The following is a 12,426-nucleotide window of genomic DNA, read 5'->3' on the forward strand; positions in this document are numbered from 1 at the left end:
CCTGGGAGAAGTCCTTCCTTGCCTCACCCAGCTCCTGGCATCCCCAGGCCTTCCTTGGCCTGCAGCCACAGCATCACACTGTTGGCAAGCAGCTGTCTTATCTCTTTGTGTCTCTCTGGGTCTCTTCTCTTCTATAGGACACCAGTCATATAGGATTAGGACTCAGCCTACTGCAGTAGGACCTCATGTTAACTGATACCATCTTCAAAGACCCTATTTCCACACAGGGTCCCCTTCACAGGTACAGGGGTTAGGACCTAAGCATGTCTTTTGGAGGGGGATCAGTTCAACCCATAGCAGGCACCGTGTATGACTTCTGGAGATTTTTAACTTGAAAAACACCTATGTCTACTGCATCCCAAGCTGCCTTTGAGAAGATGGTTGTCTCTTAAGCTTGCACTTGGCCAGCTTGTTAAATGTTGTTCTCTCTCCTTAGCCCACTGCCTCCAACTTTCCAGTGGGCTCTGCTCCTCAATGCCTGGGAACCCAGTCTCTGTTTCCCACCCCTGCCTTCTGGCGCCTGACAGAGCCACTGCTGACACACTTTTCCTCATTCCTTTCAGTATCTTTCTCACTGCCGTAAGAAGAGCAGTAGAGTGTTAGAACAAAAATCATAATTAGCCAAGAACAGACATTGTTTCAAGTTTATTTAATGTACTAAAAAACAAAAACCAAAGCCATTGCCGTCGAGTCGATTCCAACTCATAGCGACCCTGTAGGACAGAGTAGAACTGCCCCATAGAGTTTCCAAGGAGCACCTGGTGAATTTGAACTGTTGACCTTTTGGTTAACAGGCATGCAAATCGAGGTAACATTTTGACTAATATTGTTGTTGCTATGTGCCATTGAGTCAGTTTTTGACTTACAGAGACCCAGTGTGACAGAGTAGAACTGTCCAATAGGGTCCCCTAGGCAGTAATCGATAGGGTCCCCTAGGCAGTCAGTAATCGTCACAAAAGCAGATTGCCAGGTCTTTTCTCCTGTAGGGCCAGTGGGTGAGCAGGTTAGCAGCCAAGCACTTAACCCTCGTGCCACGGGGGCTCCTTAACATTTTGACAAGGGAGTCAGAAATGCTGCCAAGAGGAGAGAACTCCCAAACATTCTTAACACTCCGTCTTACCGACATTCGTCATGAAAATGGGGCCAGAGCAGTGCATTTATATAACAGTTTACTGTAAAACACAGCTTCTAGTCTTACCTGGAGTTTCTCTTCCTGGAAATGGACTACATGTAGAGAATTCCACAAAAGAGCGCAATGCCTACAGCAGAACAGACTTCCCTAAACTCTTCACTTGGCCATTGTTGGCCTTCAAAGTGATATTGGGAAACCACGTTTGTCAAGGCTCAAGGTTCAAAAGAAGACCTCAGGGCGATGGCCTGGTTGGGTCAGCCCAACTCTATGGACCCCAAAAACCTGGATTCCAGGAGAATTAAAATTGTTTCTCAATAGTAATAAAGAGTCCCTGAGTGGTACAAATGGACAAGTGCTTGACTGCTAGTCAAAAGGTCGGTGGTTCAAGCCCACCCAGAGGTGCCTTGGAAGAAAGGCCTGGAGATTGTTAATGAAGGGGCACAGCCTTGAAAACCCTGTGGAGCAATTCTACTCTGCACACATGGGATCCCCATGAGTCAGAATCAACTTGATGGCAGTAAACAACAATGGTATGGTAGGTGATCAAAAGCAGAAGTCAGTGAACACGAAAAGCCTTATTCAAATTGTGGAAAATGAAGATTAGCATGGCACTTTCTAACGCATTGGTCCTAACACTGCATCTCCCTGACCTGTGTTTTCAGGCCTGAGAGGAAATTTCTTGGGTGGCAAGTCTCTGTGGTTGGCTGCAGATGGCCCATCAGGAGGGTTTAAGCTGAGGAAACTATTCCTGGTTTATATAACAGCCTGACCATAATCACTGTTCTGGCAAGGTTTCCCGTATCTCTGCTGGCATTTGAATATCCCTTCCCTTATTTATTTTTCAGCACATGTTACAGACCTTTCTCAACCCTGACGAGTGATTTATTAACTTAAGAAGGATGTTTCTGTCAGCCTTCCCATTTTTCTCAGTGCTTAGTGACATGCTGGTGTGGTGGTGAAGTTGCCGTCTAGTCAGTTCTGACTCAGAGCGCCTCACGTGTTACAGAGTAGATCAGAGCTCCATAGGGTTTTCTTGGCTGTCGTCTTTATGAAGCAGATTGCAGAACTTTTCTTCTGCAGTGCCCCCAGGTAGGTTCGAACCACCAACCTTTAGGTGAGCAGCCAAGAGCTTAACCTTTGTACCACCTAGGACCCATAGCACATAGTAGTAAAAAGTAAAAAAAAAAAAAGTAGCAATGAATAAATACCTGTTGAATTGATTATATTGCTATCAGGTGCCATTTTTATATAGCCATGATTTCTGGTTTCCTCAGGGTCAAGTAGAGGGCCAGGGAAAACCAGGGGGACCCTCTGTCGGATGGACTGGCACGATAGCCACAACAGTGGATTCACACATACCAATGACCACGAAGACGGCACGGGGGCAGACAATGTTCCATTCTGTTTTACACGGGGTGGCCATGCGTCAGGGCCAACTGACAGCTACAGAGTTTGTTCAACTATGATTCTCATGAATATATTTACTTTTGTAATATAGGAAGCTCCCAATTTATAAATATTTGTTCCAGCGAGACCTCTGTGCTCAGTCATTTGAAACTTGGACTGTGTCTTAGGCTGGGTTCTCTAGAGAAGCAAAACCAGTAAAGTATATAAATATATATAGAGTATATAAATTACATAATGTATAGAAATTATATAGAGTATATAAATGTATATATAGAGAGAGATTTATATCAAGGAAATGGCTCACGCGGTTATAGAGGCTGGAACGTCCCAAGTCTGTGGATCAGAGGCTTCTCCTGATTCTCGTAGCCACAGGGGCAGGTGAGCCCAAGATTGGCAGGGCAGACAACAGGGCTCTTGCTCACAGCCTCACCTGTCAAACCCAAGATGGGCAGGAAAGACCACAGGTAAGCTGCTAGCTCAAGTCCCAAGAACCGGAAGTCAGACGAACGGGAGCCAGCTGCAGGATTCAGTACCAGCAAAAACCCCATGAGCCTTCCTAGGCATTTCACCTATATCGGATGCAGGCCACATGCCTGCGGAAACTCCCTTCCAACTGATTGGCTGCTCACAACAGATCCCATCATGGAGGTGGTCACGTCATCAGACCATTGCCAAACCATTGCGAATCATGGCCCAGCCAAGTGGACACAACCTCCACCATCACAGACTGAAATTTCTCGCAGGAAAAAAGTACAGTTTAGGGTGGTTTAGATTCCCGTGTATACCATGAAATTCTTTTTTTTTTTTCTTTTTGGTAAACATCCAAAGTGTGACTGAAGTCATGTACGTTGCAAGGAGAAAATCACACCGTTGTAACAAACACACTTTGGCAAAGCAGGCACACGATACGGTTGAGCACTGCACAGAATAGATTTGTTTTTCGTCGTCGTGGTTTGTAGTCCGGTGTTTTTAATCAGCGGGAGGCAATATGGGTAGAGACGTGTGGATAGGCTGGAAGGAAGTGTGCGTGTGCATGCCTGTGGACGTAGGTGGTACTAGATTCTTGCCACTTCCATGTTTACTTTGAGTTTCCTTATCTGGCTGCATACCTGCATACTTAACTCTTATCTTTGTTGATACCTAGCCTCCCTGCTGTCTGATTTAGAAGTGTTTACGCCGACCACACAGATTGTGTCAGCCTGTATTTGTGTATGAGGGTCAGAGGAAACGGGTTAGTGCAGGCAGCAGGCCTGCAGAACGGAGCCAAGGGTACAAGCCAAGCAGTTCAGGCTCCAGGCCCTCAGAGGATTGGCGGTTTGTTAAACAGCCTTAAGGTTTCCTGTCTGCCTTTGAGTCTGTGCCAGACGTACAGGATGGTGGTTGACTGCCTTCCGTAGTTATTCTCCAGGCCGGGTCACCGGCTACAAATATCATTTTATATTTTGTGGTGATTTATTTCTTGATTTTTGTTTAAGAGGACTATGAATCCGGTGAGTAATCCTTTAGCTATACAGTGTGTCTCCATTCTCGAGTGCTGCCGTGACAGAAATACCGCAAGTGAGTGGCTGTACGAACAGAAATTTTTTTTCTTACAGTTCAGGAGGCTAAAAGTACAAATTCAGGGTGCCTGCTCTAGGGGAAAGGGGCCCAGGTGGCACAGTGGTTAAGCTCTCGGCTGCTAACTGATAGGTCATCAGTTCAAACCCTCCAGCTGCTGCGTGGGAGAAAGATGTGGCAGCCTGCTTCTGTAAAGATTACAGCCTTGGAAGTGTTATGGGGCAGTTCTACTCTGTCCTGTAGGGCTGCTATGAGTTGGTGAGTTGGGATGATGGCATTGGGTTTTGGCTTTAGGGGAAAACTCTTTCTCTGTGTCTGGGGAGGAAATCCTTGTCTGTCCTCAGCTTCTGTCCTTGGTTCCTGGACAGTCATATGGCTTGTTTTTTCCCTTCCTTTGTGCTTGCTTGCTGTGTCTGCTCTTTATATCTCAAAAGAGATTGAAGACACAGCCTACACTAATATTGCCTAATTAACATAACAAAACCCTTTTCCCAAATGGGATTATAACCACTCGTATAAACCAAAACCCAGTGCCTTTGAGTCCCTTCCAACTCAGAGCCACCCTGTAGGACAGACTAGAAGTACCCCATAGGGTTTCCAAGGCCGTAAATCTTTATGGAAGCCAACTGCTACGTCTTTCTCCTGAGGAGTGGTTGGTGGGTTCAGACTGCTGACCTTCCGGTTAGCAGCCAAGCACTTAACTAGTACGCCACCAGGGCTACTTAACCACAGGTATAACAAAACCGCTGTTGCTGTCTAGCCGGTTCCGACTCATAGCGACCCTATAGGGTAGAGTAGAAATGCCCCATAGGGGTTCCGAGGAGCACCTGGTGTATTTAAACTGCCTACCTTTTGGTTAGCAGCCGTAGCTCTTAACCACAGTATGCCACCAGGGTTTCCAAACCACAGGTATAGGGGTTAGGATTTACAACATATTTTTTTGGAGGCTCAAATCAGTCCATAACACAGTGCTCCATTAAGTTGTCTGTATTTTTCTTCCAAGAGAAGTGTTTCTTTAAAAGAAACTAGCTTGTTAAAGAGTTTACCTTTGCCAAAAGGAACTGTTGCTCATGATTGTAGCTTTTCTGAAGAGGCTTACCTTTGCCGGGTGTGTACAATGCTGGACATAATATTTCCTGCTACGTAGATCTCCTTTATGCAGTATCACTTACTCAACTTGGATTAACCAAGAGCACCCATTAACTGACCTTGTTTTCGGCAGTGAACTTGAGAAAGAATGGGTCGTAGATAAGATTTCTTACATAAAAATACCTTGTATGAGGTCATCATAGCTCCATAGACACATGCAAACTCCCTGAGGGACTGCACTGCTAGGCTGAGGGCTGTAGGGACCATGGTCTCTGGGAACATCTAGCTCAATTGGCATAACATAGTTTGTAAAGAAAATGTTCTACATTCAACTTTGGTGAGTAGTGTCTGGAGTCTTAAAAGCCTGTGAGCGGCCCTAGGCTACTCCACTGGTTTCACCCCTTCAGGAGAAAGGAAGAATGAAGAAAACCAAAGACACAAGGGAAAGATTAGTCCAAAGGACTAATGGACCACAACTACCACAGCCTGCACCAGACTGAGTCCAGAACAACGAGATGGCGCCGAGCTACCACCACTGACTGCTCTGACAGGGATCACAATAGGGGGTCCCAGGCAGAGCTGGAGAAAAATGTAGAACAAAATTCTAACTCAAAAAGAAAGAGCAGACTTGCAGGCCTAACAGAGACTGGAGAAACGCTGAGAGTATGACTTCGGGACACCCTTTCAGCTCAATAATGAGGTCACTCCTGAGGTTCACCCTTCAGCCAAAAGATTGAACAGGCCTATAAAACAAAACAAGACTCAAGGGGCACACCAGCCCTGGGGCGGGGACTGGAAGGCAGGGGGAGACAGGAAAGGTGGTAACGGGGAACCCAGGGCTGAGAAGGGAGAGTGTTGACATGTCGTGGGGTTGTTAACCGATGTCATAGAACAATGTGTGTACTAACTGTTTGATAAGAAAGTAGTTTGTTCTGTAAACCTTCATCTAAAGTACAATTAAAAAAAAAAAAACCTTGCATTTACTACAAATATGTTAACAAATCTCATTTCGGGGGAGGGGAGGAAACAGGAAAAGGTATCAAAGTCTAAGGGGTCATGGGATGTAACAGAGCAAAGCATAAATGTTGGGATTTGTGTGATCAGAGATCATTTTGTTTCTTTAATTTCTACTAATGTATTTATGTAATTGTTAATATTTAAGCCACTTTTGGTTAAAATTTTTTTCTTTTTTTTCTTTTTAAATCCCTGACTTCATGGAGCACAGGGTTTCAGTAAAAACATCACGTTAGGTCTGGAGTTTTTAATTTTAAGCCATGTCTGATTCACCTGGAGAGCCTATTCTGGGTCAGGTCCTTTGGCCCCACCCCCAGAGTATCTGATTCTCTGTGTCCGTCTGGGACCATTGATTTGCATTCCTGACAAGCTCCCGGGGTCCCTCACGCACTGCAGGCCCACACTGGGACAACCAGTGTGTTCAGGGAACTTGCTGAGTGCCTCTAAGTCTATTTCAACTCATAGTGACCCCCTGTGACAGAGTAGAACTGCCCCCACAGGGTTTTGTAGGCTGTGAACCTTACTGAGGCCTTTCTTCCTAGGTGCCTCTGATTGGACCTTTAGGTTGTGTGTCAAGCGTATTAACCTATTGCACCACCCAGGGCCTGTAAAGGTATTTGTCGTTATTGTTGGGTGCTGTAGAGTCAGTTCTGACCTTTGGGGGGACTTCCTGTAACAGATAAGAACTACCTTGTAGGGTTTTCTGGACTGTAATCTTTATGAGAGCAGATTTCGAGATCTTTGTGTCACAGAGCAGTTGGTGAGGCCAAACCATCCCATCCACCTTTTGAAACCAGTGCATTTAAGCGCTGCCCCACTGGGGCTCCGTTTCACACAGTGGTTAAGACCTTGGCTGCTAACCCAAAGGTTGGCAGTTGGAATCCACAGCCACTCCTTGGAAACCATGTGGGGCAGCTCTGCTCTGCCCATTAGGGTTGCTGTGAGTCAGAAGCCACTCGACAGCTATGGGTTTGGTTTTTGTTGTTTAGTGGTGGAATGTTTTTATTCTTTTCACAACCCAGTCTTGTGATTTTTTTTTTTTAATTTTACTTTAGGTGAAGGTTTACAGAACAAACTAGCTTCTTATTAAACAGTTAGTACACATATTGTTTTATGACATTGGTTACCAACTCCATGACATGTCAACACTCTCCCTACTCAACCTTGGGTTCTCTATTTCCAGCTTTCCTGTCCCCTCCTACCTTCCAGTCCCTGCCCCAGGGCTGGTACGTACCTTTAGTCTTGTTCCGTTCCATGGGCCTGTCTAATCTTTGGCTGAAGGGTGAACCTCAGGAGTGGCCTCGTTACTGAGCTGAAAGTGTGTCCAGGGCCCATAGTCTCAGGGTTTCTGCAGTCTCTGTCAGGCCAATAAGTCTGGTCTTTCTTTTTGGTTTAGAATTTTGTTCTACACTGTTCTCCAGCTCTGTCTGGGACCTTCTATTGTGATCCCTGTCAGAGTAGTCAGTGGTGAAATAGTTTTGTTAACAAAATTAGAGAATCCACTTTTTAAATCTATTCAACAAATAACTATCCATTACCTACTATGTTCCATACAAATGTCTTAGAAAAATAATACCACCACCACTTTTATCAAAATAAATACTGCATACTGGCTTTTTATTATTAAAACAGTTCACATCACATTTCAAATGTGTGGTTTTCACTTCATTCAAAAATATTGCCCCACACCTGGGTGAGAGCAAGCACGCTTCCTAACTGCTAGGTTATGACAACCTGATTTGAACCCAAGGTAGGGCCTTCTTGGAAGTTAATTTTGCGTTTTTAGGGAACTGATGTATTGGTAACAAAACATTCTGGGTTTGGGTCATCCTTTTTTTTTTTCTTTTCTGTAACAGGAAGTAATGAATTAATAAAAGCAAAACTGTTCAAGATCTGTTAAAGCATGTCTTGAAGAAAACTTGGTTTGTTCAAGATGTGCACCGCGGGCAAGGCCTGACTTGACGAACGAGCGGTGTACATGGGTTCACAGTTCCTTTTCCAGAACGTGCCGAGCCACGTGGGTTTCCTTTTCCTTTTTTTTAATGTTTTAAAAATATTAGAATACGTATGTTCCGTAGCCCCTCAGCGGGCTCTGGGCCAGCACCCACAATCAAACCCGTTGATATTTCTATTAGGAAATGTATAAATATTCATATTCACACTAATCATGTGTGTCAGAGTAGAACCGTATTCCGTAGGGTTTTCAGTGGTGGATTTTTCAGAAGTAGATTGCCAGACCTTTCTTCCTAGGCACCTCTGGGTGGACTCTGACCTCCAACCTTTGAGCTAGTAGTCAAGCTATTAACCATTTGTGCCACCCAACCCCGCTGCCATCTAGTTGATTCCGACTCTCAGCAACCCTATAGGACGGAATAGAACTGCCCCATAGGGTTTCCAAGGCTGTAAATCTTTATGGGAGCAGAGTGCCACATCTTTCTCCCACAGAGCAGCCGGTAGGTTTGAACTGCAGACCTTTCGGTTAGCAGCCGAGTACTCAGTTGCTGCCAGCCTTCTCCAGACCTCCCTTCAGGCCCTGTGCCCGAGTTGCTGAGTTCCTGTCTCATCTACTCCGTTTGCTTTACCTGATTGCCTCACTTGCTGCGGCTGCCACCACAGTTGCCCAGACCGGCGGGCTTCACCGACGGGTCAGATTTAGAGGGAGGTTTGGGTTCACCTGGAACTTTTCTCTCACTCACCGTCGTAAATTGAATTGTGTCCCCCAGAAGATGCGTGTCAACTTGGCTAGGCCATGATTCCCAGTTTTGTGGACTGTCCACCATTTTGTCATCTGATGTGATTTTCCTGTATATCGTGACTCCTACCTCTATGAGGTTAATGAGGGAGGATTAGAGGCAGTTAAGTTAATGAGGCAGGACTGAATCTACAAGATTCGATTCTGTGTTAAACCAATCTCTTTTGAGATATAAAGGGGAGAAGCGAGCACAGAGACAGGGGGGACCTCATACCACGAAGCCAGAAGCAGAGTGCATCCTTTGGACCCGGGGTCCCCTGCACTCAGCAGCTCCTAGACCAGGGGAAGATTAGATGACAAGGACCTTCCCCAGAGCCAGCAGAGAGAGAAAGCCTTCCCCTGGAGCTGGTACCGTGAGTTCAGACTTCTAGCCCACTAGGCTGTGAGAGAGTAAATTTCTGTTGGTTAAAGCTGCCCACTTGTGGTATTTGAGTTAGAGCAGCACTAGATGACTAAGACTGGGGGAAGGTAAAGGTTCTCTTCGTGTGTGTATGTCTGTAGCAGCTTCACAGCAGTGTTGAGTCTCCTGCTAAGAAGCACACAGACACACAGGTGAAGTGCTTAACCCCATCAGCAGGCATTTCCTGGCTTGGCACTGCCACTTCGTGCCCTTAGTTTTGGCTTCCAGAGAATGTCTTCATTTTGGAAAGCTGTCTCATTTAGGTGTGCTGTCATCAGCTGGCGGAGCCAGCGTTTGATCTGAGGAGTTCAATTACTTGTTTGGCTCCTTCCTCATCCCACGGAGAACGGGGAACAAGTTTATCTGAATTGTTAACGAAAGCTACCGTCCGCGCAGTCACTGTGGCTTTATAATCCTGCATTCCCACGTCGTTTAAATTAAAACTCCGTGGCGATTTCCGCAGGGGCAGATGAGCCAGTATGCGCGGTGTGCTCCGGTTTACAGTAAGCAAGGTAAGCAGGGTTACTTGTGTTTCCTTACTAATCTATAGCGAACCGGTTCCCGTGGGTTCCGCCACGTCTTTGATGTGATGAAAAACAGGTGAAGTTGTTCCTTACAGATGAGTAAGTACCAAAAGCGAGTCTGCACATACCTTGCTTTTTGGGTAATCCGGCCCTAGTTAAGCTTTAAATAAACACGATTTGAAGCACTTTGAATGGACACAGCCGTTTTTCTGGCTTCAGGATTAAAGTTTCTTCAAAAGGCCTTTCTTCTTCCTTGTAACCTTGTTTCAGCCCGAGTCCCCGGCTCTGCTTCCTTCCAGCTGCCTCCCACAGCCTCGCCCGGGATGCCGGCCATGTCTTCAGCCCTCCAGTTCTCCTCATTCGATGGGGGCTGCACTTTCTTCTTGTCCCTGTCGTCCTCTCTCAAGTCCTGGAAGAAAGATGTTCATGCTAAGAAAGTCAGAGGGGCTGTCTCACCCTCAGTCTGCCCTTCTCCTTGCCCTGGAGCCCTCTCGCCTCCCCACACTCACAGGGAACACCATCGTGTAGAGATCACCATTGCCCTGGTGGCGCAGTGCTTAAGCTCTCAGCTGCTAACCGAAAGGTGGGCGTTTTGAACCCACCCAGTGATCAGCGCCCATAAGGGTCGACGTTGTTGCTAGCTGCAGTAGAGGCAATTCCCACTGATATCAACCCTGTAGGACAGAGCAGAACTACCCTGTAGGGCTTCCCCGGCTGTAATCCCTACAGGACAAGATCGCCAGGCCTTGTTTCCCGAGGAGCGATTCCAGCCTAGGAAACCCTAAGAGGCAGCTCTGCTCTGTCACTTGGGGTGGCCGTGAGCAGGAATCCACCCGACAGCACCCAACAACAGCTTCTTCCTGGGTGACCTCCATTACCGCAGGCTGTCTCGACCCTGCTCTCAGGTAGAAGGAAGTGGCCCTTCCCTCTCTGATTCACCTTCTTCAGGGAGAGTCAGTGCCTGTGGTTTCAGAAAATCCGACTCACTCCGGCGATCACCTAAAATATGGCTCCCTCTACAAGTGACCTTGGGAACGCCTTTCTTAAACTTGCAGTATCTTCTGTACAAAAAACTAGCAGCATCTAGAGCCTGCCTTAGCTTGCTAGGACTGCCATGACAAGTACCACGCCCTGGGGGCCTTCCAAAAAAACCTGTTACCTTCGAGTCACTTCTGACTCACATGTATGTGTCCCCGTGGGGCAAAGACTTCAGCTTGATCCCGACTAAGGTGGCCATTATCCTTGGCTCCAGAGAAGTAACCTTTGGAGGAATTGAGGGTCTTGGTCTGGGACTTCCAGGCCATACTGGAAGATTCGTGCTGGGAGCCGGGGCTGGCCAGACCAGAAGAGACTCCCCTGAGAGGCCGGCATCCGCTAGACCCAGGAGACATGGTTTTGCCCATCCTGCAGGACTGGTCAATAAAAGCCCAGGCCCCTCAGGCTCGGAGAGCTTCCTGGTTGGCGGAGGGAGGGTGATACGCCCTCTTTAGGACGTGAAGCTCCACGCTGGCGACCTGCCAGACCTCTCCCATGCATCTCTCCTTTATGGCGGTCCTGATTTGTATCCTTTGCTATAATAAATCTATAATGGTATCAATTTCTGTAGAGTCGCCCCAGCAAATTTCGAACCCGAAGGAGAAGGGCAAGCCGGCAGGTGAAAGGAAGGGTGTCCTGTGGACTCCCTGGCTTGCTCCTGGTGTCTGCTTATCTGGCATTCCAAGGGACAGTCGGTCCAATACTCTCCATGAGTCGTCGTTCTCTTAACTCGTGAGCTCTGCCCCAGATCCGGGTGGCTAGGGTCAGAGAGAGCACCACGTGGGTGGCTGGTGACAGAAATGATGGGGAAGGTGGCAGGTGGGCACTGAGTCCGTCTCCACATTTGGGGTGTTGGATTCACGCTGATTCTCCTCACGGTAGTGGGATGTGCGAGGAGGATGTGCAAGGAGACAGTGCTGGGTAGCACTCTTTCCAGGTGTGCTGGGGAGCACCAGGTAATGATGTCACCCAGCGCCTGAGGGGAGGAGCCCTGGTGGTGCAACAGATGAGTGCTCAGCTGCTGGCTGAAACGCTGACAGTTCCAACCCACCCAGCAGGTCCACCAGAGAAGAGAGCTGGTAATCCCCCATAAAGATGACAGCCGAGAAGACCCAGTGGGGCAGGTCTGCTCTGTCACATGGGGTCACTAGGAGTCTGAGCCAACGTGAGGGCACCCAGCAATGCCTGTGGGAATCTGTGGTCCCTAGTACATAGTTCAGTTCAAATCTGTAGTTGTTTATATCAAAGATAATTTCACAGCACTACAGACTCCAGCTTTCTCCTCATATTTAATTCTCTAGACCCCACCCCCTCAGTTTTACTTGAGCAGACTTAGACAAGGGCCTGGGGCGCTATTAGTGAGCACCACCTGCAAAGCTTTCTGCTTTTGACTTAGCTCTGTGAACGCATCTCTCACCGATTGTGACTCGTACATGTATGTCTATGCCTAATGGGTATTGACTTAGTGTAGCATGCGCCTTAAAAATCTCTACATTTCCGTTCCCCTTTTGTCTCT

At 47.2% G+C, this 12,426-nt stretch overlaps 1 protein-coding gene across 2 annotated transcripts in view; it reads left to right on the forward strand.

Annotated features, from left to right (window-relative positions):
• LOC135228989 (pseudouridine-5'-phosphatase-like) overlaps positions 1-12,426 on the forward strand; it is a 90,584-nt gene that overhangs the window by 27,004 nt on the left and 51,154 nt on the right. The gene's annotated exons all lie outside the window — the stretch shown is intronic.

Source organism: Loxodonta africana, chromosome Y (genome assembly GCF_030014295.1).
Source record: "Loxodonta africana isolate mLoxAfr1 chromosome Y, mLoxAfr1.hap2, whole genome shotgun sequence".
NCBI lineage: Eukaryota > Metazoa > Chordata > Mammalia > Proboscidea > Elephantidae > Loxodonta > Loxodonta africana.